Source organism: Alligator sinensis, unplaced genomic scaffold, assembly GCF_000455745.1.
Source record: "Alligator sinensis unplaced genomic scaffold, ASM45574v1 scaffold385_1, whole genome shotgun sequence".
Taxonomy (NCBI): domain Eukaryota; kingdom Metazoa; phylum Chordata; order Crocodylia; family Alligatoridae; genus Alligator; species Alligator sinensis.
Window position 1 is genome coordinate 1,063,323 of NW_005842535.1, and position 7,290 is coordinate 1,070,612.

A 7,290-nucleotide genomic window follows, 5' to 3' on the forward strand; every position below is an offset into this window, starting at 1 on the left:
CAGTTGCTGCCAGCTGCTCCAGCCTCCTGGGGGCCAGCTAAGTACGTTGGGTGGAGAAGCACCCAAGGGGATCCTTCCTTCTGGCTCCTCTGCCACCTGAGGAACTACTCCCTATCCCTCACAGGTGAGAGATCCCAATCCACCCCCTGGCTGTGCGTGCCAGGAAAGTTGCAAACCATCTGTATCAGCTGCAGCAGCTTTCCCCACATCCCTGCATTGCTCCAGGTGCCTTGGATGCTTGCAGAAGCACCTGCAGAAGTGTCCCACAACCCAACCCTGCCTTTCCCCTTCCACTGCCACCAGCAGCACAGGTGATTGTTTCAAGGCAAGCCATGTCCTAAACTCCACCTAGTGAATCACCACCCCACTAAGAGCAATCTAAGAGATCTGCACACAGCCAGCCCAGGAGCTTGCAAAGAAACCCAAACTCCCCTCTTTTTGCATTGTATTGCATTGCATTGCTTTGCGCAACCCAGCGCTCCTGCCTACCTGTTTGCTGGGGTGCCCATGTTTTGGCAGTGCTGAGTGAGGAGCTGCCTCCCGGCAGGGTTTCCAGGACTGCAGCTCCAAACATGCACAGCTGTGCACAGGATGAGAGCAGGTTTATCTGCCCACTGCCAGCTGTTTTCTCCTGGCAGTAGCCCCTAGCTGTGGGGAATTCTTGCTGCAGCCGCTGGGGACATATGACAAGGGAGCCAGCCTCTGCCACCACTGCCTTGGACCCCCTTGATTGCAGGGGTCCAGCCCCCCTCCCATTTGGGGGGTCTGAGTATGCACGAATGCACTCAGCACCCCCCAAACAATTTTTTTTCTTCAGCCTATAGTGATACCCCAGGACCAGGAACCTCCTGTCATCCCCATAGTTCTTGTCCTATACCTCCTGAGTGTTATGCAAGTAGCAGCCATGCAATGTTCCCCCTTCAGCTCCTTGCAACAAACTGCTATTTCTGCTACTCAGGGCCTGCTCTTATATCAGGCAGCTGGTCCCACTTCCCAATCAGGCAAGCTTCTGGTGGCCATGTGACTCCTGATTGGGAGGCTGATCTCCTGACTGTTCTAGTGCTTTAAGTGGCAGGCACCAAAGGTGCCCTACCACACCACCTTAGGGGTGTTTTTGCTCAGGACCACTGGTCTCTGAGAGTGTTCCCCAAAGCCAGCCCAGGGGTGGTTTCTAGAATGGGAGGAGGGGGGAGTGGAAGCAGTTTCTTTCCCACCTTCTCACTTTGGCCTTTCAGTACCTCATACTCCCTGGTTCTCCATGGCCCTGACTGTTGATAGAAATATCATCAAACCAAAGCAGATCAGCAGTGGCAAGACACGTCCCTCCACAACTGATCTGCTTTACTGGGTGACACACATGTTGCCCCTTGTCCTGCATGGGGTCCCCTGCCCAATGCAGGACAAGGAGCAATGTAAACCCACTGCCCAGGTATTCCCTGGATTCCTTGCTGCCCAATGGCAGCTCTTGCATTGACCTGTGCCTCCCCAGTGCCTCCCCAGTGCCCTGTGCCTCCATGTAGGGACCCCTGCTGTTCTGTGTTTGTGAAGCATGGGCCAGTATGGATCCTAGCAAGGAGGTGCAGGGCACCAGGGACTCCCTCGTATCCGTGCTTCCCTATGCTGGAACCCACACTGACCCTTCCTCTATGACCCTGCTCAGGCAGTGGCATAGGTCAGCATGTGTCCTGGTGTGGAGGCACAGGGTGGAATGGGAGCTGGGGAATTCCCAGGCCCCTACACTGACCTGTGCCTCTACATGTGGCACAGGGCAATTCAAGTCCCAGCATGGAGGGCCAGGGTCATGCAGGTCCCAGTATGGAGGCATAGGGTGCCTGTGATTTTCTGGGTCCTTTGCTTCCATGGTAGGACCTGTGTGGGCTTCCCCTGCTTGTGGAGACATGCCCCTGGGGCACTTCCGTAAGTGGGGAAAGCCAGACAGGTGTTCAAGAGGCTTGAGTACACAGAATCAGGCCCCTCAAGCTTCTGGAGCCCAGGGTGACACGAGAGTACAAGCACCCCAGAGTTGCCCACAGTGTGCTGCCACAGACCAAATAGACATTGGCTTCAATAAAGGGGCACAATTTGTTAGTACCTTTTTTGTCATTCTATTGATGTGAACATAACTATTGTTATGGCAGCACAAATGCAACATCAGGCAATGTCAGTTTCTACCCAAAGAGCTGAAAATCCTGAGAGATGGACTTTACTTCTTGTTGGGGAGGCTCAGTGCAACCACAAGTGTCCAGCAGCAAATTGGTCCATTTCAATAAAGGCATTTACTGGGCTAAGGGCACCCAGCTAGAGGGTCTCTGCCCCCCTCCAAAGAGTTAAGCTGTTCCTCTGTCCCCAGTCCAGCTCATGAAGCCTACAGCACCTGCAAATATTGATCTGTTTGTAGATTCATAGATTCATAGATATTAGGGTCAGAAGGGACCTCAGCTGATCATTGAGTCTGACCAGGCAGGAAAGAATGCTGGGGTCAGATGACCCCAGCCAGGTGCTTGTCCAGTCTCCTCTTAAAGACCCCCAAGATAGGGGAGAGTACCACTTCCCTTAGAAGCCCATTCCAGATTCTGGCAACCCTTACTGTAAAGAAGTTCTTCCTGATGTCTAACCTGAATCCTCTCTGTCAGTTTGTAACCATTATTTCTATTTACTCCATGGGGTGCCCTGGCAAACAGAGCATCTCCTATCCCTTGTTGCTAGGCCTGTGCGAGTCAGCAGCAATCCAATCTGGTTTCTAATCCAGCCGTTTCAAATGACCCCGATCCGATCTGGAACTCCAGACCGGGTTTCTGCCACGATCTGGCCAAAGCAGCTCCGAAGATTCAGGGCCGCCTCAGAGAAACGGCCATAGGGTATAATGGGGAATCAATGAAACATCTATAACCTTGTTGCTTTTAGTCCAATTTGGATGAAACTTGCAGGGATAGTAGCCTCTGCTGAGAGCATGAAATCTGCCAAGTTGCAAGAAGATCAGTGCAGGGGTTTGTGGGGAACAGCACTCCAAATTCTTGAAAGCCAAACTCATGTCACAGCTGTGTGTTACACCACAGGGGTCAAAACTGTAGGGCTGGTAGCTCTTACTGAGGCCACAAAGCCTGCCAAGTTTCAAGGAGATCGGTGCAGAGGTTTGGGGGGAACTGCACCTCAAGCTGCGTACAAGCAAAACTCATGCATGAGTGTCTTCAGGCGCAGTGGGGTGACAGCTGCAGGGATGGTGGCCCCTGCTGCGGCCATGACGCCTGCCAGCTGTCGAGAAGATCAGTGCAGGAGGGTTCTGGGGCACTGCACCTCTAGCTGCTGATGGGCAAAACTGGTGCCAAGACTGTCTGTCTTGGGCCAGTTGATTGTCTGCATTGATTCTTTCCTCCCCTTAACCTGGTTTTGTAGGTGCTAATTGATGCTCATTAAGTCATTATGTAGTAGCTAGGTCCTGTGTATTGAGCTGGTCCCTGGTCCCTGATCCCTGAGTGAATCATGATTGATTGATTGGTAACTGGTAACACAGCAGCTTAGCAGCCAGGCCTGCAGTAGTGTCTCCCCACCCTGCCCCAAGACAGACACAGTCAGTCCCACAAGCACCCATGACAGATTTTGCTTGTCTTCAGCTTGAGGGGCAGTTCCCCCCAAGTCCCTACACCAATCTTCTTGAAACTTGGCAGGCTTTGTGGCCTCAGTAAGAGCTACCACCCCTGCAGCTTTGACCCCCCTGTGTTGTAATACATAGATATGACAGGAGTTTTGCTTTCAAGAATTTGGGGTACAGTTGCCCCCAAACCCTTGCACCAATCTTCTTGAAACTTGGCAAGCTTTGTGTCCTCAGTAAGAGCTACCATTCCTGCCGTTTTTACCCCGCTATGTTGTAATGCCTAGATGTGACTTGAGTTTTGCTTTCAAGAATTTGGGGTGCTGTTCTCCCCAAACCCCTCCACCGATCTTCTTGAAAATTGGCAGGCTTCATGCACTCTGCAGAGTCTATCACCCCTGAAAATTTCATCCACATTGGACAAAAACCCAACAAACTTATAGATATTTTATTGTTTCTCCATTATACCATATGGCTGGATCTCCAAGGTGGCTCCGAAGTGCTTTGGAAGGTCTGAAACAATTCGGGAAGCCTAACGAGGCCAGCACTTTGACCCAGATGTGCTTCTTTGGATCCCGAAGTGTCTGAAGCTTCTCCAGATCTGAAGCTGTGTCTGAAGCCTTGCACTGCCCTACTTGCTGCCCATCCATCTATCCTCCCCTCCCCTCCCCTCCCCCATTCATGTCCCTCAGTCTCTCCTCGTAGGGCCTTACCTGCAGGTCCCTAACCATATGAGTGGCTCTCTTCTGGATCCTCTCTAGGTTATCCACATCCCTCTTGAAGTATGGTGCCCAAAACTGGATGCAATACTCCATCTGCAGCCTCACCAGAGCCTCATAGAGGGGAAGTATCACCTCCCTGGACCTGTTTGTGATGCACCTGCTAATAATGATAAAGTGTGGTTAGTGTTACTGATCATGATCACTTCATCACATTGACGATTCATGTTCATCTTGGAGTCAACTGTGACTCTGAGATCCTTTTTTGCTACAGTGCTGCTGAGAGGGTCATCCCTAAGCTTGTAAGGATTCCTTCTCCCTAGGTGCAACACTTTGCATTTGTTCTTTTTGAATTGCATCCTGTTTTGTTCTGCTCACTTCTCCAACCTGTCTAGAACCACCTGGATTTATTCCCTGCCCACTAATTTGTTTACCCCATAATTTGGTGTCATCTGCCAATTTGGACATAGTGCTCTCCACACTGTCATCCACATCACTGATGAAAACATTGAACAGCACCGGTCTAAAGACCAAACCTTGGGTAACTCCACTGCCCACATCTTTGCAGGTCGTTGCCAACCCATCCACCAGCACTCTCTGGGTTGCATCCCATTAGCCAATTTGATACCCACCTGACCGTGTAATCATCTACGTCACAATTTATTTATGAGAATAGGATGAGTTACTGTATTGAAGACTTTCTTAAAATCCAGGTAGATGACATATACCTCGTCCCCTGCATCTAAGCATTTTGTGACCTGGTCATAATGTTGTCTACAAAGGACTGACTCACGGAATCATAATAAATTCTAGTTTATTGGACGGGATGTGAAGTTACCAATAAAATCATAAATGCAAACTTTGAGTTAGGGTTGGTACAGGTCACTGTAGCACATACACACACACACATGCACTCCCTCATTCAAACCCATGTCATTCAAACCCATGTGGTATAGTGTATAGTAGCTGCTGTAGTGATTGTGAGAGCACTGGTGTCAGTATATCTACCTATCTGAGGCCCTGGAGTCTGCTGTTGATGTTCAACTTCCTTCAAGGCTATGTCTTCTCTAGAAGGGGGTTACCTGCTTGTCCTTCTTTCTTGGTAGATCAGGTGCTGGATGAGAGGGTGCCACTGAGGGTCATGCTTCACTGCCTTTTATCCCTTTCTGGCAGACTTGTGTGATCCCCCAGCATCATCTTGGCTACCCAATCCAGAGGACGCTGTCCCACATGGGTCTTGAGTAGTACCTGATAGCTGTTAGTCACAAGGGTCACTGTCTGCTGGTACGTGAAGTTTCAGGAGTCCACCCTTGACTTACTGACTTAATAGCTGTATTGTCATGGGGTACAGGAATAGTCCATAGGGTGAGTGCTCAGTTCCAGAAATCAGTTCTTTAGCTTGATTAGCTTAAAATGGAGTTCCTTTGGCTAGGCTATTGTCTACTGAGGATCATCATTCACTCGCATTCACTCAACAGATTTTATCACTTTACAATTACAATTTAAATGTAATTTAACAACGGTCTAGGGTGTAACTTCATTCTACAGGGAATACTTTTCTTAAGAGTTTAAAAGTATAAAATATAAAATACAGAATGCCATGGTAAAGATGAGACAGATGAAATATGAAACTATACTGTGAGAAATATATAAAAATGCAATGTGAGGTAGTGAGGATCAAAGGCTACTGGGGACAGTAAATGAGTTAGGTTAGCACAGAATATATTTACAGTCTTTGTAGTGAATATTTTAGTTCTTTTGTTTTCTTTAGTGACACTGAGCTTAATTGATGTGTTGGTGTAGTTTCTAGGTTTCTCCTAGAGAAAGCCACTTCAGCTTTCTGGCTCGCCCTGAGCCTTGCCACACACATACAGTGAGTATGCTAGGTCTCTGTCAATACTTAGAAGGAAAAGAAATGCACAAAATGGGGTGGGAAGGGGGTGTGCAGGCAACAAGGGGCTTCCGTTATATCCATGTCCAGAAGGGAAATGTACAAAGGGGGCTTTCTGCTACCATAAAAAGAAACAAGGTTAGTCAGGAAGGATCTACATGATACAAACCCGTGCTGGTTGCCATTCAGCATTATTTTTTCCCGTTGGACTCCCACAAATGTGATCCTTAATAATTTTTTCAAAGGTTTTCCCAAGGATAGAGGTGAGGCTAACTGGCCTATAGTTACCCAGATCCTCCTTCCTCCCCTTCTTGAAAATAGGGACCACATTGGCCCTTTTCCAATCCTCTGGGACCTGACCTGAGCACCATGAGTGCTCAAACAACCATGCCAGTGGTTGTGCTATGACACTGGCCAATTCCTTCAGCACTCTTGGATGAAGATTGTCTGGGCCTGCAGACTTAAACACATCCAGCCCCTCCAAGTGTCCCTGCACTATGTCGGCACTAACAGTTGGTGGGATGGTTTCCCTCCTGTGATCATCTATAATCCAATTGGGAGATTTGTCTTGATCCGTGTTCAAGAATATGGAAGCAAAAAACTCACTGAAGAGCTCAGGTTTGTCCCTTATATCTGTCACCAGTTGCCCTAGTCTGCCCAGTAGGGGTCCCATGTTACCCTACGCTTTCTTTTTATTTCCTATGTACCTGTAGAAGGACTTTTTGTTGTCTTTAATTTTCGTTGACAGCCTAAGTTCCATTGCAGCTTTGGTCTTTCTGACTCCCTGCAAGTGCAAGCCAAGTAAGTATACCCCTTCTTGGTAATTACCCGCTGCTTCCACAGCCTGGATGCCTCTTTTTTTGCCCCTAGGCATTCTTGGATTTACCTGTTCAGCCGAGAGGGTTTCTTGGCCACTTTGCCCCCTTTCACGCACAATGGGATTGTCTCTTGTGCCCGAAGGATCACTCCCTTTAGGAACGACCACCCTTCCTGAACTCCCATGTCACCAATACCCCTGATCATCAGTGCCTTGCTAACTAATCTCCTGAGCATATTGAAGTTGGCCTTTCTGAAGTCTAGCACTTCTGCCC